Below are 15,675 nucleotides of genomic sequence, written 5' to 3'. Positions count from 1 at the left end.
AATAAGTTTAAAAAGCTGTGCAAATTTATCAGGGTTATAACTTTTCAAGTAAGTCTTCCTGGTTAATCATCACTCTTCGCCACTACTGTTTATTTTATTTTTCTTTAATTTTTTTTTTGCATCTCATCTTGTCATGTGTGTTTATGTTATGTTATAACTTTTGATGTACTTCTTTGTACCATTGTAACTATATGGTGTTTGAGAAATAAAGAATCTTGAATCTTGAATCTTGAACAATTTCCTATAACCTATACCAGAGACACAATATATCTCTGCATATACAATGCATTCGTTTTATTAAAATTCATTTGTTGTTGATAATCAGACGTACGATGTAACAACATTTTAAACAGTATGATTATACAATTTATCGATAATTCTGTAAAAAGATGGAGAAGGTGGGAAATCAAAACCATAAGTTGAATACAAACTGTCTACAGCTTAATTGACCGAAAAGGAAAACGACGAAAAGTCATACAACAGTCAACAAAACACTTTGCAGAAAACTGAAGGTTGAGCAATACGAAACCCACAAAAATCCCTGCATGAACTCATGTGTTCAGAAAGGGTCATCAATTCCTGCTCTACAAGTGACACTTGTCGTGTTAAATTTTCGATAAAGGAACAATCGTGATAAAACTTGTAATTAAAATCTGGTGTGAAATACCATGAATATTTAATAAAATATTTGCAGGTGGAATCATAGTCATATAATATTGTCACAGTCTCTGTTGTTATTATATATGTGACAAAGTTACAGATATAAAAATAAGAAGATGTGGTATGATTGTTTATGTGACAACTCTCCACAAGAGACCAAATGACATAGAAATTAACAACTATAGGTCACCGTACGGCCACCAACAATGAGCAAAACCCATACCGCATAGTCAGCTATAAAAGGCCCCGAAATGACAATGTAAAACAATTCAAACGAGAAAACTAACGTTACGGCCTGATTTATATACAAATAATGAAAACAAAAATGATATACAGCAACAAACGACAACCACTGAATTACAGGCTCCTGACTTAGGATAGGCACATACAGAATGCGACGGGGTTACACTAGTTTGAAGGCGCCGGTTTGTGTTGCTATAGCATGTAACTACTGCTTCGCAGGAAAGGATTCATTCATTTGTACTTCCACAATAAATCCCTATATTTGCACTGTAAACGTGTTATACATTTAGTATAAATTTGGAAACTATATTCGTATCTGATCAATTTCAAATGTGATTGAGATTATTTGGTCTTAGCTATTCAGATATTAATCATAATAGTCATCTGATCTGTTGATACCGCCGCCGGATTAATTGTATCGTAATAGTCGTCTGATCTGTTGATACCGCCGATTAATTGTATCATATAATAGTCGTCTGACCTGTTGATACTGTCCTATTCCCCTATGCGACATTTTGAATGACGGTTTGGATTCGCACGATGGGTGACGCAGGCAACCCTTACTTATGGGGGTTTTTAACGACCATGACTGGCTACAAAGCCCTCGCACAGTCGGTATAACCGGCAGGCAACCCATATTGTGTTGAAGTATGGTCTAACCCTGTGTGGAATTTGTGCGATATCTTTGTTATGCAAGTTGAAAGTTCCGTTGCAAATTTTTCGTATTCGTATGAGCATAATTAGGGCAATGTCTTTTTGTGTCGGTTGCCAGACATAGCTATTCAGAGATGATGTATTACTGCTAAAATAACGTTGAAACGCGGGAACACTGTGCTCATACTTCGCTTCCAACTCCATTACCTTTAGGTTTATATTTACTTACTTATATATACTTATATACAATTTTGAAATCTAAAATGTAAAAGTGCAACAACACTATCTACACACTTTAGATGTAGCATCGTACATATCCCCCTTTATATAAAGGACAAAACAAGCAATGATCATTTTTTTTTTTATTCAGGAAAACATTTATTGTTATAAAATAATATTATTTTATTCACCCGGGCGCTTTTTATTTTTCTTCCCGGGCGCTTTTTCTTTTCCCCGGGCGCTTTTTCTTTTCCCGGGCGCTCCCGGGCGCTTTTTCTTTTCCCGGGCGCTCCCGGGCGCTTTTTAGTAGGACCGACGAATTTGATTGGTTGCCAACACGATTTGGTTGACCAATATGAAATGTTTATTTCACAAATATTTATATACATGCTCCCGTCGTACATGTCCACTTGTTTAAGACAAGTCATTGGTCGTATATGTACTGCATTGTTTTCCATTTGCACAAAATTTGCCATAGATTTGAAAACAACCAAAACCCCGCCATAGATTAGGAAATTACAAAACTTGCCATAGATTAGGATTGTAAAACAATCTGCCATAGATTTGGGGTGGCATGACGTCACATTTACCATAGATTAGGAATCTGCCATAGATTTGGAACCCACCATAGATTTAAGTCCTACATATATATATAATTTAATTGTTTAATCTATAGATAGCTATATAGACAGATAAACAAGTTACATTTCCCATAGAGAACCCATAATGGGCAAAATCGGTACGATGATCTCACTGAGCACATTAAACATTAGCCTGGCATCCCGGCCCGATCTAGCTGCGCCCCCTAGGACCCCAGGCTAATTAAACATTTACAATATAGATAATACATGAGTAATAGATCAGTCATATAAAATAAGAAATAAGCAACGGCATAGAAAGTTTACCTTGAAGCACGCGTCATTCAGTAAAAGCAAAGAGTTGTTGGCTCGGAGTAAGAATAATGTGTCTGGGTAGGTTAACGTGTCTTCCTGTTGACTTTTACCCCAGGAATATATTACCTCAAGTTAGCTGTATTTGTTAAAACCTTTCGGAATTTTGCGTCCTCAATGCTTTTCTATGTCGTACTTCATTTGGCCTTTTGACTTTTTTTTATTTCGAGCGTCACTGACGAGTCTTTTGTTCTTGGCCTGATATGGACATGAACAATTAGCCGATCAAACCAACATCTTCATAATTCATAATTAGTCATTTATACCTCAATATGAAATATTGTTATGATCAATAACAGGTCTTGCTAAGTTCAGCTAAGAAATGTCAAAATTGCATGTAAAATATCAAAGGAAGTGTTTTCATTGTGCCATTCGATCATTGCTTCTATTAAGAACATCAACACTTGCGTAGATACACTTTTGGAAATGGATGAGAAGAAAACACCAAACTTTTTAGTACCAGTTTTTTGTTAGCCATGATAAACATTGATAAATAAGCTTCTTTTTTAATAATTTAATTTAACTCTTTCTATAGCAATTCCTCTTAAAATCCTTGCTTTATAGCACATTTCTGCATCGAAAAAAAAAACTGTTCCATTTGCATACATTCAGTTTGACTTGTTATACGAGGAAGGCATTCACGATAGGTCATCAATAATAGCAGTGCATGTGAAAAAGGTATAACAAAAGTACCGAACTCCAAAGTAAATTCAAAAAGGGGAAGTCCATAGAAACTGACAAAATCAAACGTTATCAATCAACAGAACAAGTGGAAATCTACTGTCATATTCCTGACTTGATCATAGTATATACAGGCATTATCCGAAGAAAATGGTGGGTTAAACCTGGTTTTATAGCTAGTTAACCCTCCCACTTGTGTGACAGTTTTTACAGTTCCATTATATTGACAAAATTGAGTGAGCAACCCAAACAGACATGTAAGGTTAATGTGACGATAATTGGGATCCACCAGCCAAAACTCAGTGTGTAAACATACATCACAACTGACCAAAAAATTCAAACAAACATACAAATAAATCTGACAAAGACGCCAACAAAAAAGTGTTTTATTTGATAGTATATTAACAAAAACGCTAATAAAAAAGTTTTGTAGTTGATAGTACATACCATATGTAGTATACATTTTCTCGATAAACTATGAATTAAAAAGTATAATATAAATACAAGGGTAAACAAAATGGTAACACTGTTAAAAGCATTTGCGTTCGAATCGCACATCAGGAACACTACACGAAAAGGCAAATTTACAACAATTTGGGCAATCATGTAAATGTTTGACAAATGTAACTACTTTTCTGCCAGATATATTTGCGGACCTACTAATGTATATGTAAATGTATTATTCCTTTGGCATTATTTAGGACGTCCTCAAAGATTTGCTAAGAAAATTATTTTATTTCCCTAGCTTTATTCATATTCCAAAGATATGTAAAGATAGGCCTTAGATTTGCACGCACTTTCCAGGTTAGGAGATGTATGCAAAGTTTAAAATTTGCATAACTGTTTTACAGAGGTGTGGGCAGTTTTGAGAGACCGCGGTTTTTAAAACATTTACAACCAATGTAAATGCTGTAAAATGTTTCTGTTATATTTGCAAACGTTTCTCGTTATCGTTCATGCATGTAAAGAAATGTATTTTATTTACTTCTACTTTCTGATATTATAGTTATTTTGAAAAATATTGATATTTGCAACATATCTCTACAGACGTATGCACAGTTTTGAGAGACCGCGGTTTATAAAACATTTACAACCAATGTAAATGCTGTCAAATGTTTGTGTTATATTTGCAAACGTTTTTCGATATAGTTTATTTATGTATAGACATGTATTTTATTTACTAATACTTTCCATTATCATAGTTATTTTGATAAATATTGATATTTGCAAAATATCTTTACAGACGTATTCAAAGTTTTGAGAGACCGCGGTTTATAAAACATTTACAGCCAAAGTAAATGCTGTCAAATGTTTGTGTTATATTTGCAAACGTTTGTCGATATAGTTTATTTATGTATAGACATGTATTTTATTTACTAATACTTACCATTATCATAGTTATTTTGATTAATATTGATATTTGCAACATATCTTTACAGACGTATGCAAAGTTTTGAGAGACCGCGGTTTAGAAAACATTTACAACCAATGTAAATGCTGTCAAATGTTTGTGTTATATTTGCAAACGTTTGTCGATATCGTTTATGTATATAAAAAAGTGTATTTTATTTACTAATCACTGACTTTCCATTATCATAAATATTTTGATAAATATCGATATTTGCAACATATCTTTACAAACGTATGCAAAGTTTTGAGAGACCGCGGTTTAGAAAACATTTACAACCAATGTAAATGCTGTCAAATGTTTGTGTTATATTTGCAAACGTTTGTCGATATAGTTTATTTATGTATAGACATGTATTTTATTTACTAATACTTTCCATTATCATAGTTATTTTGATAAATATTGATATTTGCAACATATCTTTACAGACGTATGCAAAGTTTTGAGAGACCGCGGTTTATAAAACATTTACAACCAATGTAAATGCTGTCAAATGTTTGTGTTATATTTGCAAACGTTTGTCGATATAGTTTATGTATGTAAAAAAGTGTATGTTATTTACTAATCACTGACTTTCCATTATCATAAATATTTTGATAAATATCGATATTTGCAACATATCTTTACAGACGTATGCAAAGTTTTGAGAGACCGCGGTTTATAAAACATTTACAACCAATGTAAATGCTGTCAAATGTTTGTGTTACATTTGCAAAAGTTACGTTTGTCGATATCGTTCATGTTTGTAAAGAAATGTATTTTTTTACTAATACTTTCAAGTATTATAGTTATTTTGCTAAATATTGATATTTGCAACATATCTTTACACAGATATGCAAAGTTTTGAGAGACCGCAGTTTATAAAGCATTTACAACCAAAGTAGATGCTGACAAATATTTGCTTATTTTTGCAAACATTTGTTGGATGTTTTCATGTACGTAAAGAAATGCATTTTATTTACTTCATAGTTATTATATGAAACATTTATACTGTTAAGTTGTATTTACACAGGTATAGCTTTGCGAGACTGCAGTTTAGCCTATATCTCGCATGCAAAACAAACGTAAATGAGGGTCGTGATTAGAGCTAAAAGAAGAAAAAAAGAAAATAATTTACTCCCAAAAAATTAGATAAAAAGGGTCGGATATATACAGAATAGAAAATAATCATGACAATGGACATAAAATATAAAAAAATAGAGAAATATGACCTAAATTATCATAGAATACAGATATGAAAGACCCCATCCAGACCCTAGTAAATGCTGTAAGATGTGTCGATTATTTAGCATTTACGGAAAAAATAAATCTATATTTTATAGTAATTTTTGCAGCAAAGTTCACGTAAAAAAATCTCTAAAGCTTTACTCCAGAACCATGGAAAATATTTAAAACAGTAATGGGGATTTTTTTTTAAGATCTTGCTTGCATAACAAAACACAAATGCTTTAAAATGTTCATAACTTTCCTTACAGCAGAGTTTACAATTCGATATGCTTGTATCAGAACGGAAACTTTAACTTAGACATTGAATTGTAACAGTAAACTGATATTTTTTTTACATCTTATAGACACATAATAAATGGGTTGATGGATTGATTTGTGTAAACGTCCAGTTGCAAATACTACATGAATCTCAGGTGTAGGAAGAAATTCACTATTATAATAACACTGTACTAAATTGTAAGCAGCTTAATTTACCTTTTGTACTTCAAAATATGAAAACAACGATGTCATTCAGGAATGAACTCTAAACTAGAATAAATCAGATCAAATCGATAAACACGGTACGTCTTAAATCTACCAATCTTGGTGTGGACTTAGAAAAAAGTTAGTTTAGCTTCTGCTCATTTGTGATCTTTTTTTCATTTTAAACAAGAGAATACAAATTAATTATTTCAATATAACTTGAGCCAAGGAGTATTTTGAATATGAATACGGTTGCCTGGTAAGAGCTGAAAAAGATAGGCATGCTTTAAGCGACAGATTAAAATGAATAAAAAATCCACAAAAAATCATCCTGCCCCCTCCCCTCCCCACAATATCAAATATTCGTCCCCTTACTGATATATTGTCCGTGTAGTTCTTATATTTATACAGCTTATCGTCTCTACAGGGATGTCACAGAGTCCTACTAAGGCTGCCATACCATAAAAACGTTTATCACACAGCTCACACGGCTGATTCAATTATATCTGCATTCATAAATTTATTAATATCATTTAGACTAAGCGACGCCATGTTTGTTATGTGCCTCTGTCGTCTAAACTACCTATTTAAAAGGAAGTGGTAGAAGAGAGCCAGAAGATCTTCCCAATGCAAAAAAACAGAAATGGACTTCTTCTGGCTCACTACCGAAGAACAAAAAAAACACGCCCCAGTTTAATTACTATTCTTTTCGAGTAGACCCACGTACTGATCACGTGACACTATTTTTTTTTTTCATTTTTCTTCCCTGGCAGAGGTTTGTACATGGAAATATTTTATCGTTGCAGTTTTCTCTTGCAGTCAGTAACTTCGTTGACGCATTATTTAATTTCAGCATTTTGGTACATAGTTACCTTTTTTATAAATATAATTCTTATGAACACTTTTCTTTTAAACAGGTTGGGAACAACCCCTCAAAAGAGGTGTAACCCCTCAATGTATATATATATATTTTTTTTATTTTTTGGCTCGTGTCTTTCCACCCAGACAAATGTAATATCATGAACATAACAACCAAAAGAACTCCCATCCACTTCTACTACAACATGTATGGGCACATCTTAGAATCAGTAAAACATGCTAAATATTTAGGTATCACAATCTCTTCAGATCTAAAAAGGAACACCCACATCCAACAAACAGCCGCTAAAGCAAATAAATCTTTATGTTTTATCAGAAGAAATCTCAAAGTCCAGTCACAAAAAATAAAAGAAAGAGCATACCAAACCATCATAAGACCCAAATTAGAATACTGCTGTACTGTATGGGACCCCTATACAAGCGAAAACATTAGATCATTAGAAAAAGTACAGAGACGAGCAGCAAGTTATGCATGTAACAGACATCACAATACCAGCAGTGTGTCTGAGATGCTAGACACCATGAAATGGCAAACATTACAAGAACGCCGACTAAGAACAAGGCTAATAATGTTCCACAAAATTATAAACGAAAATATTGCCATTCCATCGCAAAATTTATTACTAAAGAGTCAGTCCACCACAAGATCCACCAATAAAGATGCTTACCGACAAATCCAATGTAACAAAGACAGCTACAAATTTTCTTTCTTTTGTCAAACAAAGACTGGAACAAATTATCCTCAGTCATAACAAAAAACACCACCACAGAAACTTTCAAGGATGCACTCAGTCACGATGTGCTCCTTGATACCTATCCACACCTGAAGTAATCAGGCAATCATGTTTTTATCTTTTAAAAATTAAAAATAAAAATAAAAAATGAAATATTAGAAAAACTACATAAAAACGAAAAATCTAAAAACAAAGAAAAATTGTAAAAATGAATAATAATATAACAAATATACAAAAAATTTGACGAATCTATGTTTAACTGCATTTATAAATACATAAATTTGAAAAAATTTTACCAGGTATGCGCCGGAAAGTAAACATCAGTATGTTGATGGTTTTCTGAAACTGAAGAAGAAGAACTAAACATCTATCTGGTATTATATGGTTAAAACATGTCCAAGAATTTTGTTATATTCAATTCAATTCAATATTTTATTGGAAAAAGCACAATAGAGGCGTGATCCAAGTACAGACAATAATATACAATAACATCTACTATAAATGAAATAAAGATCAATGTAACCACAAGTCATCAGTCAATTCTAGATATGGTCTATGGATACCATAACATTCAGAATTCTTCATGATACCATACACATATATATAAGTTTTCATAATTTTACTTAAAAACACAGTCACCTATATATAAGATATATGTGTATATGCACAAGCGGCTATAAAGGATTATTATCCGATGAAACAGTTACATGGTGGTCTCTCAAATCAAGATCTTCTTCAATATACATACAAATTGATTTTAGTTCTTTTTCAGAATTGGGATTTAAAATTTTGATAAAATTTTCATTCGAATTATTTGAATTTATTTCATTGATTTTATATTTAGATCTAATTTTGTTATATTGATCATGAGAACATTCAATCAAGAAATGTATATCATTTTCAATTTGTCCTGTGCAAAATTTACAAAATCTCTCATTAGAGGGTATTATTGGTCTTGCATACCTACCAGTTTCCATTGCTAATGAGTGTGCACTTATTCTTAATTTGGTGAGTTTTTTTCTGAGATATTTAGGAACATTAAATTTTAAATATTCTTGTTGTTTAAATTTAGTATAAATTTTACTAAAAAATAAAAGTTTTCATCTTTTATTTTAGATTAAGTTCAAATATAATTTTGTTTTTGTAGAAATCTTCTAGTTTCTGTTTGAAATTAATATTACAATGCTAGTTTAAGGATATTCCAATATATTTTGATAATTCAGTTAATTTATTAGACCATGAATTTTCTCTACTTGTTAGAGTTTTGTCCACTTCAAAAGCAGCCTTGAGAATTTCATGTGGACCACCAGACTGTTCACCAATATCACTGAGACGCACATAGTATTTATACATAAGTTGATAACATTTAATTCTAATAGGTAATGCACCCAATTCGCACCGCACTGCTAGATCGGAAGACTTTCCATGAACCCCAAGTATGTTTTTAAATATGGAGTTTTGTGTTTTTTCAAATTTACTTTTGTCTTATGCTTCAAAATTTGGTTTGAATTCTGATATCCATACTTCTGATCCATAAGTTAGAATAGGAACTATCATTGAGTTAAAAAGCTGGAGACAACTTTTAACAGACAAGTTTTCACTGTATGGGAGTTTAGACCAATGCAAAATATGCTTTTTTAGCTTTATCTGAGAGGCTTGACACTGCCTGTATAAATTTTCCAGAGCTATGAAAATCAACTTCTAAGTATTTATAATAATCAACGATTTCGATTGCATTAGAACTGTAATAAAAGTAGAAATTTTCTTTATTTACTTATTTTTAGAGAAAATTATAATTTTTGTTTTTTTGAAGTTCACATACAGTTTCCATTCAGCACTATATTTTTGCAAAGAATCAAGACAGTTCTGGAGACCAGTTGCAGATTCAGATATCAATAATAAATCATCCGCATACAATAAATGGTTCAATTTTTTATCATGTAAATTAACTGCACTAGTTGATTTGGTATCAAAGTATTTTCCTATGTCATCGACAAATAAATTAAATAAAGTAGGACTTAAACTGTCTCCTTGTTTGACTCCTTGATTAGCAAGAAAAGGCTTAGTAAACATATTCTGATATTTACATGAATATAACATATTAGAGTACATGCCATGCAGTATGTTATAAAATTTGCCTTGGATTCCTTTATCTTGTAATTTTAAGAATAGAGCTGATCTCCAGACACTGTCAAAATAAAAATGAGAATGGAAATGGGGTATGTGTCAAAGAGACAACAACCCAACCATAGAGCAGACAACAGCCTTTTTAAAATCTACAAAACACGCGTATAGTTTTTTTTGCATTTAAACAAATATTTGTTTATTATTGTTTTTAAAATAAAGACATGATCTACTGTTCCTTAATTTTTTCTAAAACCTACTTGATTTGAACATAATAAATTATTTGTTCCAAGAAAATCACTAAGTCTTTTTTGTAATATGGAGGTAAATACTTTATCAAGACAGCTTGTTATGCTTATACCTCTATAATTCCCACAATCAGATGGGTCACCAGATTTATAAATTGATGTCAATAGAGAAATGTTCCAAATTTTGGGAAATTTTTCTGAATTAAGTATCTTATTAAAAAGTTTTATCAGAAGTAAAACTGAAGTGTTTGACCCTACCTTTAGAAACTCATTAATTATCAGATCAGGAACTCCAGATTTTCCCTTTTTTAACTTTTTAATGCACTGTTTTTGATTTCTTTACATGTAATAGAGACATTAAGGGATGTATTAGTACATTTATGGTCTTTGTTCTCTATATTTTGATTAGTATCAGTTTTATCATTTTCACTTGTAGCAAGTAAATTTTTATAATGTCAATCTCCCATTCTTTGGCAGAAATAGCAGGCTCACAGTTATTGTTCTTTTTTAAGCCCCGCCATAGCGGTGGGGGCATTAAGTTTTACCCTTGTCCGTCTGTACGTACATATGTATGTCCCAAAATTGGTTTCCGTTCTCCAACTTGTGTTTGCCTATACCAAATGTTATGAAACTTATACATAATGCTTATTACCACAAAACACAGGTCAAGTTTCAATTTTGGTGGCGTCACTTTAACCGTTCTAGAGTTATGCCCCTTTATAAATGGAAAAATTGCAAAATTTTTATTTTCTTCTAAATATCAAGTTATTTTTAAAATTGGAGTTATCTTCCTTTTTCCATGATTATAGTTGAATCAACTGCAATCAATGCTTTATCCAATGCAATGTTTAATTTTGACTTCCACTGATAAGACAGATCAAGTTGAATTTGGGAAGTGTCACTTTAACCATTATTGAGTTATGCCCCTTTATAAATCGAAAGATTGCAAAATTTTTAGTTTCCATTCTGTAACTTAAGCTTGCCCCAACCAAACATTATGAAACCTATACACAATATTCATTACCACAAAACTAAGATCAAGTACAAATTTGTTGTTTTCGTTTTCTAACTTTAGTTTGCCTCAACCAAATGTTATGAAACTTATACACAATGCTTATTACTACATAATACAGATTAAGAACGAAATTTGGTGGCAACACTTTTACCATTCTTGAGTTATGTCCCTTTATAAACATAAAAATTGCTGAATTTTTCGTTTCCGTTCTCTAACTTTAGTTTGTCTCAACCAAATGTTATAAAACTTATACACAACCGTTCTAGAGTTATGCGTGTTTACAAATAGAAAAATTGCTGAATTTTTAGTTTCTGTTCTCTAAAGTTAGCCTCAACCAAATGTTATGAAACTTACACACAATGCTTATTACCACAAAACTCAAGATCAAGTTCAAATTTGGGTAGTGTCACTTTTATCATTCTTCAGTTATGTCCCTTTATAACTATATGATATGCAAGCGGGGGCATCATCTGTGTCCACATGTGGACACTATCCACATTTATTTTTGTAATTATTAATGCTACCCCAAAATTCTATGGTGTTCTTTGGATTTATATCATTTATTTGTTTTATCAAGGATTGAAAACAAACCTTTTCTAGTTTATTTCTAAGTTTATTGTAATCACTTTTACAGTTGCAATAAGTCAATCTTAATGCATTATTATTGGGTGCTTTAACTAATTTATTTCCTAGGGAGCGAACTCCTTTTCTAAGGAGTAAGCAATCATTTGACATCCATACTTTTTTAGGTTTTACCTTTTTTGTTTGTCTTTGCATACTGTGACCTATAATGGTTTACTTTTATAAATTTTGACTTGGATGGAGAGTTGTCTCATTGGCACTCATACCACATCTTCTTATATCTATATATGATGGATTTTTTTAAATTTGCTTTGAAAGAAACTGATTTTTTTACAGCTTCTAAATAGATTTCATTAGTTTTGGTAACTAAGAAATCAATATCATTTAAACTATTATCGTCAATTAGTTTGTTTAAACATAGAATGTCTTCTACACTGTTTTCTTCTAAAAAAGCGTCAATATAAATGTCCTTGCTCTGATTGGTCCATTTAAAAGTACCAGGAAAGGACCATAGTTCTTCCTTCTTTATTTCTTTAGGGTGTTTAAAATTAAAAATATTCAATGCTATTAAACAATGATCTGATAGATCAGTAGGTGGTTTTACCATAAAGTTATTGATGGTATAAAATAAATTCTGTGATGTCAGCATATTAATAATCTACTGTGCTCTTACCATTACTATTACAAAATGTAAAGTAGCCAAGTGAGTCACCAAGAAATCTTCTGTTCACAATTCTTACTTGAGAGGACTTACAGATATCAACTAGTAGATTCCCATGTAAATTGTTTTTTTGATCTAATTGATTTCTGTCTATTAAGGGTAAATCAGGTGTAATAATCTGCAGGTACTGGACAGTCTGTAAAATTGTCATTAACACCATCATTTTGAATAAAGTCATTTAACACTCCTGTGTGTGCATTAAAATCACCGCTTTAAATCACCTCACCTTTGGATAGAAAAAAAGAAATATCATTTTCCATTTTTGTGAATGTCAATTCAGAAACATAATCTTATTAATATTTGGTTTGATTTACATTGTAAGTAAAACATAAAAAAAATGTCTCTCCAAATTGAGGAAAGTTCCATCTATTTTTAACCATATATTGAGAAGTTGTTCTGTTTTATTTCAGAAATTACATTTTTAAATTTGGCTTTTATAAATACAAACTTGCCACCAAATGGTCTCCCCCTTTTTTTTGGCCTCAGTAGGCTTAACTAAATAGGGAGATGTAAAACCTGGAAGATTTCCCGGAGACTCTCTCAACATAGTTTCAGCAAAACAAACTATATATTTACAAACATTTTCAATAAACAAATCATCCTGAAATGTATCTTCATTTAAACCATGGATATTCCAATAGGCAATATTCATATAGTAGGTCCGAGGACACAGTTATTGTCCTTAGATTTTCGTAGTCTACAAATATAGTCCCTAGTGTGGACAGTGTATAACTTGCAAATCTTTTCATATACTTTCCAAATTTATTTCTTTATATTTTATCATGAAATATTAAGTAAGGGGATAAAATTACATGTTTAAAAAATTTGGTTGCTGAATCTTTATGTTAAGTAGTGATTTGGTCCAGTTAAAAAAGGTCAAAAACTAGTATGTCTGAAGCTGTCTAACTGAATTTTAGACCCCCTTAACATAGAATTGTCAATATTTTGAGTTAGAGCTGGTAGACTTTTCTATAATTTTGATATTATTTGTCCCAATACACTGTAAAAATCTTTTTGAGATAGAGCAGGTGCGTTTTTTTTAAATTTGACTTTATTGTCTAAAAGAAATGCACTACGAAATAACTGTGTTCTCGGGCCTAAGAGATGAATTCAGGAAATGTAGATTCTGTACTTTGGCAATGTCCCTGAATGGTTTGCTGTTTTCAATTTGTCAAACTCAATAAAAGTAAAGGATTTACATCTTTGTTTGAAAGAAATTCTGTTAAAATGTCCCATTTTGACATTATACGGCTAAAATAAGCATTTTAAAGCAGTTTCCATTTTTAAGCCTAAGAGGCATGCTGGCTTTCTATCTGACAGCTATTTATGCTTTGATATTTGTGTTTCTATGATAAATTCAAAATCTATTAACCATTTGTGAACTCTGAATATAGAGAAAAGCAGATTATCACAGAAAAAATGTGCAAAATGTGTTGTATTTAGGCCCTGGTCGAACGGCCTGTTTAATGTATGTGAAATGTGAAGAGCTTTGTACATAAAATCTGTAGTCCATCATAAATATTTCACTAAATATGTAAAAAAAGGCACTTGACAATGATCTGTGCACCTTATCCATTTCATATACTACTTTTATTTTCTTCTGTAGGATAGTATGTGGTTCAAATATATGCCGGTTGAGACTAAAACTACATGCAAGTTTTCCATTGAAAAGTGAAAAAACTGTGCATCAGACCATACTGTCTCCAAAAAAAGTTGAATGCAAGAGTCCTTTTGCAATTAGACTTCTTGTATCATGACATCTTAGCATAGAAATGAGCAAAAAGTAACAAATTTCCATTTCTTATAGCTTCTGTATGCATTTTTATATGTAAATATGTGCTACAGCCTAAATTGACTCTAAATAATGTTCAGTCTTACATAGCCTAAGACCATTTTATACTCATTTGATATGCTTTTTGTAACTTTTCTTTCCATTTAAAGTACATTTAATATATATGGAAGAATAATTTAAGGTAAAAAAAACTTAAAAAACTTCAAATTGGTTGAAAAAAATGCATGTTTATGTAAGGCTCCCCTTAATTCGAAAATCTCTTTTTTTTCAGGCACTGGCTCATATAAATTTGACTTTTGAATAATTGTAATAAATCTGATAAATCAAATGAGTGTTCAATTGCTTTTAATACTTAAAATATTATATTTAAGAGCATTTAAACAGCAAATTTTTGCAATATTTAAATTTTTTAAGCCCCAATCTTGATAGTTGAAATTATTTGATTTAAACGTCAAAATTAAACATTCAAATTTCAATATTAAAATGGCCATAGTTTCTATAATGTATATTCTATGGCCATGAAACTTGGCCAACTATCTTATAATTCCCTAAGCTTAGGTCATGCAAAGTTTTATTAGAATTTGTCAAGTCTTTCTATACTATTAGGTCCAAGGACACAGTTATCGTCCTTAGATTTTCGTTGTCTACAAATATAGTCCCTAGTGTGGACAGTGTATAACTTGCAAATCTTTTCATACACTTTCCAAATTTATCTCTTTATATTTTATGCATGAAATATTAAGTAAGGGGATGAAATTACATGTTAAAAAAATTTGGTTGCTGAATCTTTATGTTAAGTAGTGATTTGGTCCAGTTAAAAAAGGTCAAAAACTAGTATGTCTGAAGCTGTCTAACTGAATTTTAGACCCCCTTAACATAGAATTGTCAATATTTTGAGTTAGAGCTGGTAGACTTTTCTATAATTTTGATATTATTTGTCCCAATAGAAGTACACTACACTGAAAATCTTTTTGAGATAGAGCAGGTGGGATTTTTTTAATTTGACTATATTGTCTAAAAGAAATGCACTACGAAATAAATGTGTTCTTGGGCCAGTAAGTCAAAACATCTATTTA

The sequence above is a fragment of the Mytilus californianus genome, unplaced genomic scaffold, assembly GCF_021869535.1.
Source record: "Mytilus californianus isolate M0D057914Y unplaced genomic scaffold, xbMytCali1.0.p SCAF_3, whole genome shotgun sequence".
NCBI lineage: Eukaryota > Metazoa > Mollusca > Bivalvia > Mytilida > Mytilidae > Mytilus > Mytilus californianus.
The sequence above is the reverse complement of the archived record's forward strand: the minus strand, read 5'-3'. Positions refer to the sequence as shown.